The sequence below is a fragment of the Globicephala melas genome, chromosome 7 (assembly GCF_963455315.2).
Source record: "Globicephala melas chromosome 7, mGloMel1.2, whole genome shotgun sequence".
NCBI classification, from domain to species: Eukaryota; Metazoa; Chordata; class Mammalia; order Artiodactyla; family Delphinidae; genus Globicephala; species Globicephala melas.
The window spans coordinates 80641579-80661659 of record NC_083320.1 but is presented as its reverse complement, the minus strand read 5'-3'; the positions used below and the strand labels follow the sequence as shown (position 1 = coordinate 80661659).

General features: G+C 40.7%; 1 protein-coding gene and 1 long non-coding RNA gene across 2 annotated transcripts in view; one reads left to right on the top strand and one right to left on the bottom strand.

The window, feature by feature from the left end:
• The window catches only part of LYPD6B (LY6/PLAUR domain containing 6B), a 233098-nt gene that overhangs the window by 170610 nt on the left and 42407 nt on the right, over window positions 1–20081 (top strand). The gene's annotated exons all lie outside the window — the stretch shown is intronic.
• Window positions 16848–20081, bottom strand: part of LOC115851071 (uncharacterized) — a 137766-nt gene continuing 134532 nt past the window's right edge. The window contains exon 3 of the long non-coding RNA XR_009564472.1: window positions 16848–17602. This is a non-coding gene — a long non-coding RNA (uncharacterized lncRNA). The remainder of the gene's footprint in view (window positions 17603–20081) is intronic.

The following is a 20081-nucleotide window of genomic DNA, read 5'->3' as shown; positions in this document are numbered from 1 at the left end:
TATAGATGACATGGTGTTTTTAATTACTGTAAAATTCATATAAAATACTTTCTGTCTAGTAAGGTTTTGGTAATTCTGTGCCTGTGCTGTTGAAAATCTGAACCAAAATACATAACTTTATATTTAGCATCTTGTATGATTCAGCTTGATGCTCTAATCTGTCAAGTCTTTTTTTCTCTTATGAATCATAGTAGCTGTCTTTCTTGGCTCCATGCCTTCAGTAGGTTTCATAGGAAATCTTCTTATCTTCATTCAAGTAGTTGATAAAAATTTTAAATGGCATAAATAAAGACAGAATTCTGCAGCATCCTACTAGAATGTTTAGAGTTGAGGCTCATCTATTAAAAAATATTACTTGGATAAGGAAACACAAGCTTTAAATGATACATTAAACAAGATGGACTTAATTAATGTTTATAGGACATTCCATCCAAAAATAACAGAATACACTTTCTTCTCAAGTGCTCATGGAACATTCTCCAGGATACATCATATCTTGGGTCACAAATCAAGCCTTGGTAAATTTAAGAAAATTGAAATTGTATCAAGTATCTTTTCTGACCACAATGCTATGAGATTGGATATCAATTACAGGAAAAAATCTGTAAAAAAATACAAACACATGGAGGCTAAACAATACACTACTAAATAACCAAAAGATCACTGAAGAAATCAAAGAGAAAATCAAAAATTACCTAGAAACAAGTGACAGTGAAAACAGAATGACCCAAAACCTGCGGGATGAAGCAAAAGCAGTTCTAAGAGGGAACTTTACAGCAATATAATCCTACCTCAAGAAACAAGAAATATCTCAAATAAACAACCTAACCTTACAACTAAAGCAATTAGAGAAAGAAGAACAAAAAAACCCCAAAGTTAGAAGAAAGAAAGAAATCATAAAGATCAGGTCAGAAATAAATGAAAAAGAAATGAAGGAAACAATAGCAAAGATCATTAAAACTAAAAGCTGGTTCTTTGAGAAAATAAACAAAATTGATAAACCATTAGCCAGACTCATCAAGAAAAAAAGGGAGAAGACTCAAATCAATAGAATTAGAAATGAAAAAGGAGAAGTGACAACTGGCACTGCAGAAATACAAAGGATTATGAGAGATTACTACAAGCAACTGTATGCCAATAAAATGGACAACCTGGAAGAAATGGACAAATTCTTAGAAAAGCATAACCTTCCGAGACTGAACCAGGAAGAAATAGAAAATATAAGCAGACCATTCACAAGCACTGAAATTGAAACTGTGATTAAAAATCTTCCAACAAACAAAAGCCCAGGACCAGATGGCTTCAGAGGCAAATTCTATCACACATTTAGAGAAGAGCTAACACCTATCCTTCTCAAACTCTTCCAAAATGTAGCAGAGGGAGGAACAGTCCCAAACTCATTCTATGAGGCCACCATCACCCTGATACCAAAACCAGACAGAGATGTCACAAAGAAGGAAAACTACAGGCCAATATCACTGATGAACATAGATCCAAAGATCCTCAACAAAATACTAGCAAACAGAATCCAACAGCACATTAAAAGGACCATATATCATGGTCAAATGGGGTTTATCCCAGGAATGCAAGTATTCTTCTATATATGAAAATCAATCAGTGTGATAAACCATATTAACAAATTGAAGGAGAAAAACCATATGATCATCTCAATAGATGCAGAGAAAGCTTTTGACGAAATTCAACACCCATTTATGATAAAAAACCCTCCAGGAAGCAGGCAGAGAGGGAACTTCCTTCAACATAATAAAGGCCATATATGACAAACCCACAGGCAACATCGTGCTCAACGGTGAAAAACTGAAAGCATTTCCACTAAGATCAGGAACAAGACGAGGTTGCCCACTCTCACTGCTATTACTCAACATAGTTTTGGAAGTTTTAGCCACAGCAATCAGAGAAGAAAAAGAAATAAAAGGAATCCAAATTGGAAAAGAGGAAGTAAAACTGTCACTGTTTGCAGATGACATGATACTATACATAGAGAATCCTAAAGATGCTACTAGAAAACTACTAGAGCTAATCAATGAATTTGGTAAAGTAGCAGGATACAAAATTAATGCACAGAAATCTCTTGCATTCCTATACATTAATGATGAAAAATCTGAAAGAGAAATTATGGAAACACTCCCATTTACCACTGCAACGAAAAGAATAAAATACCTAGGAATAAACCTACCTAGGGAGACAAAAGACCTGTATGCAGAAAATTATAAGACACTGATGAAAGAAATTAAAGATGATACAAACAGATGGAGAGATATGTCATGTTCTTGGATTGGAAGAATAAACATTGTGAAAATGACTATACTACCCAAAGCAATCTACAGATTCAATGCAATCCCTATCAAACTACCAATGGCATTTTTCACAGAACTAGAACAAAAAATTTCACAATGTGTATGGAAACACAAAAGACCCCAAATAGCTAAAGCAATCTTGAGAAAGAAAAACAGAGCTGGAGGAATCAGGCTCCCTGACTTCAGACTATACTACAAAGCTACAGTGATCAAGACATTATGTTACTGGCACAAAAACAGAAATAGAGATCAATGGAACATGATAGAAAGCCCAGAGATAAACCCACACACATATGGTCACCTTATGTTTGATAAAGGAGGCAAGAATATACAGTGGAGAAAAGACAGTCTCTTCAATAAGTGGTGCTGGGAAAACTGGACAGCTACATGCAAAAGAATGAAATTAGAACACTCCCTAACACCATACACAAAAATAAACTAAAATGGGTTAAAGACCTAAATGTAAGGCCAGACACTATAAAACTCTTAGAGGAGAACACTCTATGACATAAATCACAGCAAGATCCTTTTTTTTTTCTAAACATCTTTATTGGAGTATAATTGCTATACTATGGTGTGTTAGTTTCTGCTTTATAACAAAGTGGATCAGCTATACATACACATACATCCCCATATCTCTTCCCTCTTGCGACTTCCTCCCACCGTCCCTATCTCACCCCTCTAGGTCATCACAAAGCACCGAGCTGATCTCCCTGTGCTATTCAGCTGCAAGATCCTTTTTGACCCACCTCCTAGAGAAATGGAAATAAAAACAAAAATAAACAAATGGGACCTAATGAAACTTGAAAGCTTTTGCACAGTAAAGGAAACCATAAACAAGATGAAAAGACAACCCTCAGAATGGGAGAAAATATTTGCAAATGAAGCAACTGACAAAGGATTAATCTGCAAAATATACAAGCAGCTCATGCACCTCAGTATCAAAAAAACAAACAACTCAATCCAAAATGGGCAGAAGACCTAAACAGACATTTCTCCAAAGAAGATATACAGATTGCCAACAAACACATGAAAGAATGCTCAACATCACTAATCATTAGAGAAATGCAAATCAAAACTACAGTGAGGTATCACCTCACACCGGTCAGAATGGCCATCATCAAAAAATCTACAAACAATAAATTCTGGAGAGGGTGTGGAGAAAAGGGAACCCATTTGCACTGTTGGTGGGAATGTAAATTGACACAGCCACTATGGAGAACAGTATGGAGGTTCATTTTAAAACTAAACATAGAATTACCGTATGATCCAGCAATCCCATTACTGGGCATATACCCTGAGAAAACCATAATTCAAAAAGAATCAAGTACCACAATGTTCATTGCAGCTCTATTTACAATAGCCAGGACACGGAACCAACCTAAGTGTCCATTGACAGATGAATGGATAAAGGAGACGTGACACATATGTACAATGGAATATTACTCAGCCATAAAAAGAAACGAAATTGAGGTATTTGTAGTGAGGTGGATGGACCTAGAGTCTGTCATACAGAGTGAAGTAAGTCAGAACGAGAAAAAGAAATACCATACGTTAACACATATATGGAATCTAAAAAAAAAAAAAAAAAAAGGTTCTGAAGAACCTAGGGGCAGGACAGGAATAAAGACGCAGACGTAGAGAATGGACTTGAGTACACGGGCAAGGGGAAGGGTAAGCTGGGATGAAGTGAGAGAGTGGCATGGACGTATGTACACTACCAAATGTAAAATAGATAGCTAGCGGGAAGCAGCTGCATAGCACAGGGAGATCAGCTCGGTGCTTTGTGACCACCTAGAGAGGTGGGAGGGAGGCGTAAGAGGGAGGAGATATGGGGATATATGTATACATAGAGCTGATTCACTTTGTTGTACAGCAGCACCTAACACAACATTGTAGAGCAATTATACTCCAATAAAGATGTTCCAAAAAATGATTTGGCAGCTTGTGATTTGCTCTTGTTCCCACAAGGATAAAAGATTTTATGTACTGACTTGCCAAAATTCAAGTCATGTCTGGAATTTTACTGATTTCATAGCCTGGTAACCATATCATGAAAGAAGAGAGATTTGTTTGGCTATATTTTACGTTAGATTACCATCCTAGATCTTACTAATCACTTTTTTCTTTTCGACTTGTTCACAAACCAACTGTTTACTAATCTGCACCTTCATTTATTCAGCTTCAAAGAGATGTTTATTTGTGAATCTTCAGTGTCTAGTATTGCCCTCAGTCTATGGGACATGGTTCTTGCCTTCAAAACGTTTATAGTCCAGTGAAGAAAGAGATATATAGTTATAGTACTCTGTTGGTAATATACACATGTGTGTATGGTATTTATATTACTTGTATAAGAAAGATGGAGTTTTATAAACACAGTACAGTAAATAACACTTAGTAAAGGTATGTTTAAGAGAGCTGACCCTGCCTGGTTGTGAGATAATGGACAAGTACGATTTGAGCTGGGACTGCAGAATAAGGAGTTGATGATTAGTTTTGGAAAGGAGGGAAGGCATTCAAAGAAAGGAATAAGGCCTCCAAGGATAAGTGGCCTGTGCCTAGATTCCAGACTCTGGCCTGCCTAGGCCCTTCTGCCTGCCACTGTGACCTCCAGACTCCCGACCTGTGCCTTGCACTTGGTCATGTTAACTACTGGGTTTTTTTGCTCTTTCCTTAACTATTTGACTTACAGACTTCTAAATGAAGTCTGTGTTTTTGATGAGGCATTCAGGATAATCAATAATCAGATGACTACAGACAGTTGACAGGACATGTCTCATAGCCACCTACATCCTAGTATGACAGCCACCCCATAGATACTATGGAAAGCAGTGGTGTTATGACCCTAAAAGATGTCACATGCAATCATATAGACTGACAGACTTTAAAATTAGGGTAGCACCTATGTTTTAAACCAGTAATTCCACTGAAAAGAGACCTTCTCCCATGCACACACCCACTATCCTCATGCCTCAGGACACCCAACCACCTTTACTTTGAAATATCTCATCTCCTTTCATCCTTAGTTGAATTGTTTGAGAAGATTTGAAGTGGATCAATTCAGCTGTGTTTGCATTTTCTAGAGCATGAAAAATGGTGTTTCAGCACTTCCCTGGTGGCACAGTGGCTAAGAATCTGCCTGCCAACGCAGGGGACACGGTTTTGAGCCCTGGTCCGGGAAGATCCCACATGCTGCGGAGCAACTAAGCCCACAACTACTGAAGCCCGGATGCTCTAGGGCCCGCGTGCTGCAACTGCTGAAGACCGCGCGCCTAGAGCCCGTGCTCCACAAGAGAAGCAACTGCAAGGAGAAGCCCACGCACCGCAAGGAAGAGTAGCCCCTGCTCGCTGCGACTGGAGAAAACCCGTGTGCAGCAATGAAGACCCAACTCAGCCAAAAAAAAAAAAAAAAAAAAAAGGGTGTTTCAGTGATTACACGTGGCAATTGAGGAACCAATTGTACAGCCCAGTAGTTTAGATTGCAGGTGGAATTGGCAGCATCGGTAGTTAGAGAAACTGCCCCCAAGCACAGGAGCTGAATAAATTCAGTTCATGCTGCACAGAGAGAAAAAACTTGAAACACCACAGTGGTGTTTTCTTCAAATGCATTTCCAATCATTCCTCATTTGCTAAGGAAGAGCTTTTATTTTTCCATGTTGGACCTCTGTTTCGATCAGACATGTAGCCAGTTGGCTAAGATAGCAATTCGAAAAGCTGGCTGGGATTCTGTTTTTAGTGTCCTGGCAGGAACGAGATGTTTGTTATAATTGGGAGCCTTAGCTGTTCTTCCATGTGACCATTTCCTCCTGATTCTTACTCCCCTTCACCTTGTTTCTCTGGGAGCCCGTAGTGTTGCTTTTTATATAGAAGAGGGACATAAATGACCAAGGGCCGTGAGACAGCTCATGAACTGCTTTTTGGCTTAGAAGGCAGACGTCTTGAGGGTCAACAGCAGGAAGCTTTGCCGTGAGGTCTGCAGGGGTTTGGGAGAGCAGGCTAATGCTCTGTGAACAAATCTCATGCCTGTGGGGCACTTTGTTACTTCCCTGCAACGACCTGCTCCAGCAGGTGGTACTCAAAGCCTGCTTACAGGACTGATAGTGGTTTAGCTAAATCTGCTGCCCGAACGAGACAGCTCACACAGGGTCAACTTCTTACACTACCTGGCCCTGTTCCTTTGCTACAATCGAAAGTTACAAAACCTGAAAGGGGACTAACATTTATTGAGTACTTACTGTATGCCAGGCGTTGTGAAACATACTTTATAGTTATTTCACTGAATTCTCACCGTTTCTTATTTACTTCTCACCACGGTCCTGAAATTGATATTTTACTGTCCTGACTTATAGATGAGGAAACTGAGACTCAAAGAAGTTAAGCAACTTGCTCAAGTTAATCATTTCCTGGCAGTGATGATCAGAGCCTGAGTTCAGGATCTAAACAAGGTTTCACGGACTCCAATTAAATCCAGGACACTAAACCTTGAGAAAAACTTGTGTTCTGAGGGCGGCTAGAGATGTAAATACTCAGGCTGAGGAGCAACTGAGCTTCCAGCACAGCTTTTTTATATAGAATGTGACATATAGACAATGACATATTCTTTCTTTTATTGCCATCCAGTAATGTCAGAGCTTTATTGAAATTGTAAGATATTATAACGACAGAATCTTGTCACTGCTGTGATCTAGAGGTCAGTGTAAAAGTAACTCAGTTTTCTATCACTCTACCCTCTCCCACCCTTCCCAAATGAATCCAAATAGTGCAAGCTGGATGTCCTGTCCTTTTAGCCCGTGACAAACAAAAGAAGTGACTGAAACTATGCAGAAGCTATGCCCTGTTCACAGAGCAGAGTCTGTCAAAATTAAAGAGCTCTGAATTTCCAACAACTTCAGACAGACACTGGCAGCTGACTCACCATGCTTTTCAAATTTTGTTTTCCTTTAAACTTGAGAAATGCCTTTAATGCTTTCCTCCTGATAAGAATGCTTTGCAGACATGATCTTCTAAGCCAAACAACTGTTTTATGAGGCCTTGCAAGCCTGTTGATTGTATTCATTCTCTTTCTCGACAAATGGTGTATCCCTGCACTTACTCTAGCCAGTAGGTCTTGTCGATAAATCTGCCAAAGGCCAGGCCGGTCTGCACAAAGCGTGTTTTACACCTTCCCCAACGGGATGAAAGGCAACTTTTCAGAGCTCGGTAGGGCGGAAATTCCTTATCTTATCGAGCTCAAGAATAAAAGTGTACATCTATCAGTTTTCATTCTCGCCTGCCTACTACAGTGGTCAGGAGCTTACTTATTGTTCCTTCATTAGCCAACTTGTAAATACCCAAGTTCAGGGGTGAGGAAGGAAAGTTCCAGCTGTACTCTGTGATCTCAGAGTCACTGACTAGTGGCAGGCAAGAGAGAGAAGTGCATCCTGGGAGGCCTGCTTTCCTTTCCCACAACGATGCTTAAGTGCCATTGTTCAGGAATAATCAGAAGGGAAGTTTGTGCATCCAGTTACCAGATAGGGGATCAGAGAGCCTCAATTTCTCTTGACATAGTTATGGGTCTTCTATGGGGATTAGAAAGCTCTGCAATCATGCAGATGACTTTCAAAGGCAACGTGAGGTATTTTACTGCTCAAACCAAGCCCAGCTGTCTCAGTAACCCAGCGGCTAGCTGACAGTGCCAATGCTGTTGTAAAATCGGGACCACAGAGAGCTGGGTAACCTATTTTAAGGAGATTTTATATTTCTGACAGGGGTGATTAAAAGACAAGCTCTATTGCTCAGATCAGCACATAGACCACAGACATAACTCTTCCCCCCAGATTTCTAACTGAGATATATTTCTGTTTGCAGTGTTGGTGAGTGCTGGAGAGGTCATTTTGATTTGTTATTTTGTAAACTGGGCATTCTGAATATGGAGGAGTTAGTTCACAGAGAGCTGCCATTAATTCGTAACTTACAGTCCCTTTTGGAAATGTCTCTTGCCACTAGTGTCATTGCAAGCAAAGTCACAGTCCCCTCAGAATCCTTCATCCTGAAATGGTCACGTCCAGTCCTGCCAGGGGAGAGCTCAGCTTGCGCTGTTGGTTTGTATATCATCTGTATTCACTCCAGTTTTCCTAAATTTACAGTCAGTAGCCTAGTTAGTTTAGGAGATTTTTTTAGTTAGACAAGATAACTCACAAAACTGGTAAGGAATCTTTCAACCTAACTTAAAATGGAAACAGCTGTATCTTCAGTAGAAATTCTCTGTAACATTCTATCACTTTTGTTTATTTTTCTTGACAATGAGGAAAGGAAATACCAGAATTGAAAGTCTGCCCCTTAGTAACTGGCAAGAAGGTGGGTTCTGGTCTGCCTAACTTTTCTCTGGGTAGATTTAATCAGTGTTTGCTGTCAAAGAAGAGAAATGTTTAGCTTTGGCAAAGACACTTCTCTGTCTCGATAAACACGGTTAAGGTGACAGTAGGCCCTGTGTGAAAAAATTGAGGGGAATACTTTTTTATGATTGGAGTACCAAAAGACAGATTTACTAGGGGCTCTGCTGGGCTTTTCTCCCTAAACTTCCTGATTCAGCGGGTGATGCAGGAGCAGGTACAATGTTATATGCTGTTACACAAGTGAAACCAACAGATTGAATGATTCCCTGCTTCTGGGTCATAATTCTTTGGTAACAGCGAGAATCTCAAACCTGCAGTACTCCTTCATCTTCCCCAGGGCACACACATTTCTTTTCGTAAGGTGGGGTTTTGTTTTGTTTTGCCTTAGTCTCCAAAAGGACTATAATGAGGAAAAAAAGAAATAAGCAAGTGTTGAAATATGAATGAGTGAGAGGAAAGCATTAACCAGAGCCTCTGCTCATTAGAAGCTCCCTAAGTTTTATGTGTTGGCAGGAGGCTTCACATGGAAACAAGCTCAAGTGGGCACCACTCCTGCTGTTCTGAGGCCCAGCCTGGCTGAGCGTGTGTTCAGGGGCTGTATGACATTCCCTGCCACCTCTGTTGCTCAGCTTAGGGAGTCAGCTTAGGCCACAGGCACAGTAAAGGGCCTGTAGGGATCCTGGCCTTCAACGGATGTTAAATGATTTTTGTTTTCTGAGCTCTCCGTTGCCCAATCCCTCCACCAGCCACTCCTAGCTTTATTGAGGTAAAATTGACAAAATTGTGTATCAAATTGACAAAATTGTGTTAAGGTGTATAGCATGTGATTTGATATGCATATACAATGTGAAATGATTACCACAATTAAGTTAATTAACACCTCCATTACCTCACATAGTTACCGTTTTTTTTTTAATGGTGAAAACACTTAAAATTTGCTTTCTTAGATAATGTCAAGTATGCAATACAGTATTATTAACTGTAGTCACCATGCTGACCATTAGATCCCCAGAGCTTATTCATCTTATAACTAAAAGTTTGTGTCCTTTGACCAGCACCTCCCATTTCTTCCACCCCCAGCCCCTGGCAACCACCATTCTACTCTCTGGTTTATGATTTTGACTTTTTTTAGAGCCCACTTTTAAGTGATAGTAATACACTGTTTGTCTTTCTTTGTCTGGCTCATTTCACTTAGCACAACAGCTTCATCCATGTTGTCACAAATGGCAGGATTTTCTTCTTTTTTTTAATGTCTGAATAATATTCCTCACACATGTACCAAGAAAACATATACCACATTTAGAAAGAATTCATTCATCTGTTGACGGACACTTAGATTGTTTTCGTATCTTGGCTATTGTGAATAATGCTGCAGTGAACATTGGGGTGCAGACTTGTCTTAGGGATACTGATTTTATTTCCTTTGAATATATACCCAGAAGTAAGATTGCTGCATCATATGGGAGTTCTATTGTTACTTTTTGAGGAACCTCCATACTGTTTTCCATAGTAGTTGCACCAGTTTACATTCCCACCAACAGTGGACAGGGTTCCTTTTTCTTCACATCCTCACCAACACTTTTTATCTCTTTTTGATTGATAGCCATTCAAACAGGTGTGAGGTGATATCTCATTGTAGTTTTGATTTGCATTTCCTTGATGATTAGTGTTACTTAACATCTTTTCATGTACCTGTTGACCATTTGTATGTCTTCTTTGGAAAAATGTCTATTTGGGTCCTTTGTCCATTTTATTTATCTATCTATATATCTATCTATTTATTTATTGGCTGTGTCGGGTCTTTGTTGCTGCGCGCGGGCTTTCTCTAGTTGCGGTGAGCGGGGGCTATTCCTCGTTGTGGTGTGTGGGCTTCTCATTGCAGTGGCTTCTCTTGTTGCGGACCACGGGCTCCAGGCACACAGACTTCAGTAGTTGTGGCTCATGGGCTCTAGAGCGCAGGCTCAGTAGTTGCGGTGCATGGGCCCAGTTGCTCTGCGACATGTGGGATCTTCCTGGGCCAGGGATCGAACCCGTGTCCCCTACGTTGGCAGGCAGATTCTTAACCACTGCGCCATCAGGGAAGCCCCCACTTTGTCCATTTTTAAATTGGATTATTTGTTTTTTTGCTATTGAGTTGTATATGTTCCTTATATATTTTAGATATTAATCCCATATCAGATATTGGTTTGCAAATATTTTCTCCTATTCCGTAGGTTGCCTTTTCATTTTGTTGATTGTTTCCCTTGCTGTACAAAAGCCTTTTTAGTTCCCAATTTAAAGTAGTTGTAAATGCCTCTCAAGTGGCCTCACTTACCCTGTGACCGTGGACCAGGCCCTGTACCTCTCTGTCCTGCTTCCTCATATGTCTGTGGCTAGGATTGGACTAGATCAGTGGCTTTTCAGATGTTTTAAGCTATGGAACTCTTTACCCAAAGGAAATTTTGTGAAATATCCTAATACAAGCAGTTTTATAAAATCAGACCTCTTCTCCTTTAAGTGTGGGCGAGGGATCCAGAATACCTCCCACCCCACTCGAATCCCCTTCCTCTGTTGGAACTCCAACAGCTTGTTGTCAGTTCAGCCTGATAGCAAGCTGGCTGGTTGTCAGGAAGTCAAACCAAAGCCTGAAAATGCAGGTGATTTTGCCTTTGTCAACCCTGAATCCTGGAGACAGCGTATTTTACAGTTTTAAGTCAACCAACCTAAAATGGCTTAATCCATCATAAATTTCTAAGCACTAATGATCCTTCTTTTATATGCCCTGTTCTTGTAACCAGAGTATTTTTTAAAGCTTTGCTGTTGTTCCAGTGATATGCAAATGCATTGGGTGATGAATTCTGTAAAGCATACCCACATCGACACTTCAGAACTATGCCAGGCGCTCCTGGCTTCCAGAAACTCAGACTCTTTGCTCCACCCCCACCCCTCTAACCCCACTGCTGCTGGAATACCATATCACCTTTCTTATTGATTGTGTCGCTCTCCTGGCAAAAACTCGTCTCATTGCTTGAAAGATCAAAACTCAACTCCTGACTTTGTCTGCAAGTTCCATGATTATTTAATTTTTCTGTCAAACCCTATTTCCCACTTCCTTCTAACACACATCCCACTTCAGGAAGTCATTCCCTCCCAGTTCTCTGCCTCCAAGCCCATGGTCATGCTCTTTGCCCATTTCTGTCTCTTCCTTTCCCATGAAGACCCCATCCTTTTTGTTGCCTCCCAGTACCCTTTACAGCTCACCCTTCACATCCTTTCATGCTCCCTCTTCATCTTCCATGGTACTTAGCAAGGAGGCAGCGTGATGTGGCAGCAATATTACAGAACAGGGAGACAACGCTAGTACTACTGCCCTCAAATTCTGCCACTTATTTGCAAGGTGCCCTTGGCTGCCTTTGACCTCACAGTTTCCTCATCTGTAAAATGAGGTTAATAATACAGTATCTCCCTTGCCTACCTCACCATGTGGTCGTAAGAATCACGAGAACTATTGTATGTGAATGCACTCTATTATCACTTACTGTACCCTAAAGCACTTGTTTTAATTATTAATCCTACTCTGCCCTATACTCACTGCAGTCATTTCATGTGTGATATCTAGTCTCACTAGTTCTTTAGGTCAAAGATTTTTCATATATTTAAAGTGTAACTGCAATACAACTCTGCAGTGGTCATCACAGTGCCGACCACACAGCAGGTACTTCATGTGGATTTAATAGAATTTTGATCTCTGATATTTCCCAAGAACCTACCGTTTTGGTTGTGCTGCAGTGGTGGTTGGTTGTTTAATTATCAGATAGGTACTTGAATTTCTGGCATTTTCCCAAAGCAAGATTGAAATTCTAAGGATATAAAATGGATGTGGGAGACCTTAGAAGCAGGGTAAATAAGTTGTTTGGGTGAGTTATTCTCTTGAAAATGAACTAAAGACAGAACTCAGTTCTTGGATCAGTCGTCATGAGTCTGGTAGTCAATCCTCACTGTAGCCTTGTACAACTCTGTGGATGTTATAGTTCCCTGTGCTATGCAGTAGGTCCTTGTTGGTTATGTATTTTATATAAGTAGTATGTATATGTTAATCCCAAACTCCTAATTTATCCCTCCCCTACCCCCTTTCCCCTTTGGTAACCGTAAGTTTGTTTTCTATGTCTGTGAGTCTATTTCTGTTTTGTAGATAAGTTCATCTGTATCATTCTTTTAGATTCCACATATAAGTGACATCATATGAAAAACAAACAAACAAAAAAACCACCAAGGGCTTCCCGGGTGGCGCAGTGGTTGGGAGTCCGCCTGCCGATGCAGGGGACACGGGTTTGTGCCCCGGTCCGGGAGGATCCCACATGCCGCGGAGCGGCTGGGCTCGTGAGCCACGGCCGCTGAGCCTGCGCTTCCGGAGCCTGTGCTCCGCAGCGGGAGGGGCCGCAGCAGTGAGAGGCCCGCGTACCGGGAAAAAAAAAAAAAAAACCACCAAAAGACTCTCTGGATGCTCACATTGGACAGGGAGAAAGTCCCAGTAAGTGAGGATGCCACCCAGACTATCAGAACTACACCAGGTTTCACTGAGAAGGCTGCTTCAGTCTGAAATAGCAGAAGACCCTTTGCTGGCTTCAGCTGATGACACATTTTGGCAGTCCACATGAATTTGCTTCCAACTTTCTCCTAGTCGAAATAGGAAATAGTTTCTTGTATTATGTCCATTGTAAGGGTCAGTGCTCTTAGTGCCTCAGTAAGGGGAAGGCAAATACTTCATGTAAGTGAAAGTTTATTTTAAATCACACAGAAATATACCATTTTTAAAAAGATATCTAAAATAAGGTGAACCTTCAGGAAAATAAGGTGAACCTGTTGTGATGGACTCTCCTTCGGGTGGCAGGGGCATGCTGGGTACCTCTTACTACCCCGGAGGTTTAATTTGCAATGAGTAAGCTGGCAATCAGTAAAACTTGATTTTCCCCCCTCCAAGCTTGACGTGTCTAGTGTACCTTCTGCTTCTGGAAGAATTGAACTTTGTTGGAAGGGTGAAATTTCTGAACCAAGAATGGGGACATGGGAGCTATGAAGTTTGCTAAAAATCATCAGTGTACCAGACTACCCAATCCCTAGTTCAGGCTACAGGGCCTCAACGTGATCCTGGTCAGTGCTACAGATCTAAGTGTGTCTGCCCCCATGCATTTATTCTGGTGATTGTCATCTGTGGAAAGTCTCAGCCAGCATGCTTCTTTCTCCTTTTTAAGAAAAAAATTTGTTTCTTGAGACATTTCTTGTATTTAGCCAAACTAAATGTGTATAAGTTTGTTCTTTGCAGATTTGCTTATTTCTAGGCGCCTCCCTACATGATTTCAGCATAAATAATACCCTTCCCTACCTACGACAAGCTACAGGAGTCACTAGCGTTTTAGAAAAGTAAATGGAGCAGAGTTAGTAACACTCCACAATCCAGTGTATCTAGAGCAACTTTCACGTATTTGCCATTTGTACATGGACTGCCTTCATCACTGTATTCAAACTGTAGGGCATGGACCATGTCTTACTTAAATTTTTATTTCTAGTTCCTCATATAGTACATAGTAGATGTTCAAGAATGCTTATTAAATGAAAAAGAGGTATATGTGTGTGTGTGTGTATGTATGCATTTTCCAATTTAAAAGTTTATTACTGGGCTTCCCTGGTGGCGCAGTGGTTGGGAGTCCGCTTGCCGATGCAGGGGACGCGGGTTCGTGCCCCGGTCGAGGAAGATCCTGCATGCCGTGGAGCGGCTGGGCCCGTGAGCCATGGCCGCGGAGCCTGCGCATCCGGAGCCTGTGCCCTGCAAAGGGAGAGGCCACAGCGGTGAGAGACCCGCGTACCGCAAAAAAAAAAAAAAAAAGTTTATTACTACTTAGCTAGAAAAAAACGCCAGAGGTAAATTTGGATGGATGGTGCCGAACATGACATTTCTAATGCAGTGCTTGAAAAAATCACCCCCACAAAAGGAAGCCAAATCCATGGACTACATGGTGTGGCTATGCGGCAGCTGCAGGACGTTGGCAAGTCTTCTTGGATGTGTCCTGCAGGACCCAGTGAGCCCAGACCCAGAGGAATTCTAGTGACAGTGCTCTGTCAACTCTCCTTCATGAACTACCATTGCCAAAAGGTACACAGAGTTAAATAAAAGCCTAAGCAGGGCTGGCAGTATTTTAATGTACAACCACCTCATAGGCCTCAGTAAGGTATTAAGTTCCTAAGGTTCTGGAATTTTCCTTGAAGGATTTCATAACCACATCAGGCTTGTTAGAGTATTGACTATTGCTACTGCTGCTGTTTTCCCAGTGGAAGCTCCTGATTTGATGTCCATTTGATACTTTTCTTCTGTACTTCAACCTCTCTTTCTTATACAGACTTGCAACCTTTAACTGTTTTGAGTTAATGGGGAGAAATCAGCTAATCTTTGCTGTAAAATATGTACTAAGAACTAGCCATGTCTTTTCAACGTTTTATATATATACATATATATATGTATATATATACTTTTTCCGATTCTTTTCCATTATAGGTCATTACAAGATATTGAATATAGTCCCCTGTGCTATATGGTAGGTCCTTGTTGTTTATCTATTTTACACAGTATCTGTTAATCCCAAATACCCGATTTATCTCTCCCACCCCTTTCCCCCTTGACAACCCTGTTTGTTTTCTATGTCTGTCAGTCTGTTTCTGTTCTATAATTCACTTAATTTGTATCATTTTTTTTAGATTCCACATATAAATCATATCATATAATTGTCTTTCTCTTTCTGGCTTACTTAGTATGATGATCTCTAGGTCCATCCATGTTGCTGCAAATAGCATTATTTCATTCTTTTTTAGGGCTGAGAAATATTCCATTGTGTATATCTCCCACACCTTCTTTATCCATTCATCTGTCAACAGACACTTTGGTTGCTTCCATGTCTTGGCTATTGTAAATAGTATTGCTAAGAATATTGGGTGCATGTACCTTTTCAAATGACAGTTTTCGTCTTTTCCAGATATATGCCCAGGAGTGGGATTGCTGGATCATGTGGTAGCTCTATTTTTAGTTCTTTAAGGAAAACATCCTCCTTTAAGTGTTATATGTGATATGCATATCCCCTATGCACGTATTTTATTATTAAATCCATTGTCCCATTAAGTGCTCTTTAAAAGAAAATGTGACTGTACTTTTCTATCTCCTTTCTTCATCCCACAATATTCAGCAAACATTTGGGCCCCTGCTCTGTACCAGTCCCATTGCTGGAGATGAAAGACTACTGTGCCTTCAGGGGCCTTGAATATGATGAGAGAGGGAAACAGACCCCTGCCTGTGTGCACACCTTCTTCTTCCCATTGAAGAATCTGACATCTGATGAATGGTTGCTGCTGGGCCATTCAGGGATTAAAGGCAAGGTTTATCAGTGGAACGAATAAAGAAATCATTGAGGAGAATAATTGTTCAAGTTTGGGGCTTCAGACTGTAATCTCACATTACCTGGAAAAATAGCAGCAGTGATTGCCATCGGCTGACACACCGCCCACCGACAGGGAGGGGGTGCTCTAGGCTGGCCGGGCCTCCTGCCAGCCGAGCCAGGAAAGTAGCCCTGATTAGAGCAACTAGAGCAACTCCCTGAGCCGGTTCATAATTTGCTTAATCACACTTACTTCACTGAACTATGGTTTTGGCTTTAGGGGGTTTTAGGGGAAAAAATGCAACGTTTGGGGAAAGGGAAAGGAAGCAGTTAGAAAGAATTCAAATTGATCCTCCTCCCTAGTCAGTTTGGGGTTGGCAGAAAGGAAAGCAAATGACATCAGTGACAGGTGTAAATATAAGGAAGCCGATTTGGACAGTGAGTCCTTTGAGTCTTGTTTGGGTGAGAATTATTGCGATCACAAAAGGAAGCAGCTGGTAAGTTCTGGAAAGCTTTTTAATGTAAGCCCAGAGTTTGAATAATGCACTAAATGGAGTGTAGTGCATATATTTAAATATTTATGTACAAATGGCTGTCGTTTTTTAGCCTGCTCTGCCCTGGTCCCATGACTTGATACAATTGCTTTGAAATGATCATTTTGTAGATGCTAGAAAGGCATTGTACAGAAGATGAGAATCACAGCAAACCAAACAAAGAAAACGCAGAAGAGACCACTCTAAACCAAATATGTCCATCATAGCCAACTATATTTAAGAAGTTTCGAAGGCAGTTTAGCGTAGGGATTAAGATGGAGGAGTTTGGAACTGGACCTACATTTTAATCCTATCAGTGATTTACTAGCTTTGTAGCCTTGGGTAAGTTACTTATCCTGTCTTTAAATTTCAAATTCTTCATCCTTAAAGAGGGGATAGAAATCGTACCACCTCACAGGGGTGCTGTGAGAATTAAATGAATTAATGGTGTTCGGTGCCTGACACGCATAAACCCTCAAAAAATGTTATCTTAAAAAAGGACGGTGTCGTATGTGAGGGCTCATGCAGGAAACCATTAGCAAAGCATGGGGAAGTCAGAACTCTGAGAGCAGCAACTTTGTTTTAGGGACTGAAGCTTTGGCAGTGAACGAAACGATGCCTGGCACGTGGTAGGTGCTCCGTAAATACTGACTGAATAACTGAAAAAATGGGTGTCATGCATTTAGGGTGTATAAACTGGATTAGTCTATGAAATTGTACATTTTAAATGTGGAAAGTATAAGGAAAGAAATAACGGGTGAAAATTTTGTGTGTGGCAGAGGTGTATATTTCAAACTTTTAGCCAGGAAAATGTTCATCCTGTCATTTCCTGTCAGGGGCACAGGGTTTGATTCCCTTTTCTTCCCTAAGATCAAATGATCTGGGGGTGCTGTTTGTAACGATCTGGATGGGGTCCTCCTGGCTGCAGCATTCCCAGCTCCTGTCCTGTCCTGCTTGCGTGATGTTCAGAAGAGACACTGTAGGGGAGAGACAAGCACACGTTTAAACGACTGATTAAAAACATTCTTTTCTCCTATTTGCTTCCAAATCATGACAATTTAACGTCCCCTTGTGATGGAAAAGAGAAGCTTGGGGGTGCCAGATGCCGGAGTCTAACTGCATTTCTGTTCTCCCATTTGTAAACCGGCCCCACCTGGGGTCTCTTCTGAACTCCCCAGGGAAGCCGTGGGCTGGTGGGTTCTGCCCTTGTCTGTGTACAGCGCCTTCCTCTGCTCCCTGTGTTCCAGGCCTAGAACAAACAGAGGGTGGGGAAAGGGACTGACATTCTCTGCCTAACCCTCGCCTGCAGTCATTTCTCAGACGTGATGAACAAATACTGCCTTTGAAGGAAGATGTACAAATTTGCCCAAGAAGGGAATGCAGTTCTGGGACCTCATGGCTACAGGATTGTGTAAATCACTCAACACTAGTAAAGTTGAAGTTATGAAAGTAAATAATTTCCATTTGTACCAGAGCTAATTACTCTAAGGAAAATGGTGACAGAAGATGTATTCTGTAACTTCTCAGGCAGCCCTGGAAGTCTGACTCCAAAGACAGAGTTTTCAACATACTCAACTCTAAGATGTTACATGTGGGCAGCTAATACTGATTTAGTTTGTGCTGTCTTCAGACATTATTCTAAGTGATTGTGACATATTCACTCACTCCCTTGAGGTCGTTATTGTTTATTATCTTTTACAATGAGGAAACTGAGGCACAGGGAGGTTAAGTGACTTGCCCAATGTTAGCACTAACTCTTAGCACTTGATTCAACATGTAAGGAAACTGAAATGCTGAGAAATAGCCCATGTGTGGCAAAATATTCAGCTCGTCACTCAGCTAAATAGCAATTTCCCCCCTTACTCTATGTGCACAAGGAACCATTGCATCCTTTCCTGTGGAAGTGGGTTATAGCTCTTACCTATGAAGCCTGCATGCTAGGGGCAAAGAGAAAGGCTTCCCAGGCCACTTCCTCTTGTCTGCTCAAAAGCTTGAAATCTGGGATTTCAGAACCTCAAATGGAGTCCTGGGAGATGAACTGTTTGTCATATTTCAAAGAGCCTACAGGAAATTGCTCATTTAGGGGCAGTAAAACAGTGTGGGCTAATGTGTATAAAAACTTTTTTGCGTGTGTTTGTCAAATTATATATATCATGTTAATGTAATAGTTTATTTTGTGTGGGTCAGACACTTTTCATGGCACTTGTGCCTTTTGCTTTTCATCTTAAAAATGGGTAACTAATTATCTTCTACATAGAGTTTAGAGAAATCCTTCTAAATGTGGAATCTGGGGTCTGGACCTTAGGGATGAAAAAATTAGCACCTATTGACCTGCCGTGAGAGAGGGATGTGTTACTAATAGTCAACAATCACAGTGTACTCAAATGGATAGAACACCCCTATCCTGCAGGAAGGCAGTGCTTCCTGGCTGTTATCTTCCTTACCTGAATTCTTAATCCACTGTTGTATTGCAGAGAGCTGGTGACTATGTTCTTACTAAGCTCTCAGGGGCTTTACCAATGGAATTTGCAAAATGTAATTAGGATGGTGAATCGTCTGGGACTCCCATCCCTACCACCAAAAGATACATTTCAAAGCCAAATAAAAATGCTATTTTATATCATCTACTCTTTGGATTTTCCAAGCCCCTGGTCCATTTAGAGAGAACTGTTGAGCTTTAGCTAGATAGTAGGTGCTTAACCATAAACTATAGAGCCAATCAAGCTCTTTTAACTTTTGAATAAGTTATGCATTCATACGGATCAAAAATCAAAACAATGAAATGAGGTATATTCTGAGAAGTTTCCTTCCCACTTCTGTCCCCTTATAGTGTATTATTTACCCCTGTCCCTCCACCTACAGGTCATCACTTTTATTAGTTTCCTGTATACTGTTCCTGAGTGTATTTATGCATATAAGTAAATACATATAGTATCTTTTCCTTCCTTAACACAAAGACATGATATTCATATATTTATAGCTATTTCCATTTATATATATAATATATATAATATAAATATGTATATATAATATACATATGTATATTATATATATATATATATATATACACACACACACACACATATGTCCTAGGACTTTTTTCACAGCAGAATATAGGGAGCATCCTCATTTTTTTTTTTTGGTCTTGCCACACAGCATGCGGGATCTTAGTTCCCCGACCAGGGATCGAACCTGTGCCCCCTGCAGTGAAAATGCGGAGTCTTAACCACTGGACCACTAGGGAAATTCCGTTTTTTTAATGGCTGCATCAGATTCCGTTGTGTATATGTAGATGTGTATATATATGTGTGTACACACACACACACATACTCTTTTGATGGACACTTGGGATTTTCCAATCATTTGCTATTGTAAACAGTGCTGCAGTGACTGTCATGGCAATATATTATTTTGCATGAAAGCAGACCATCTGTAGAAAAAATTCCCAGAAGTGAG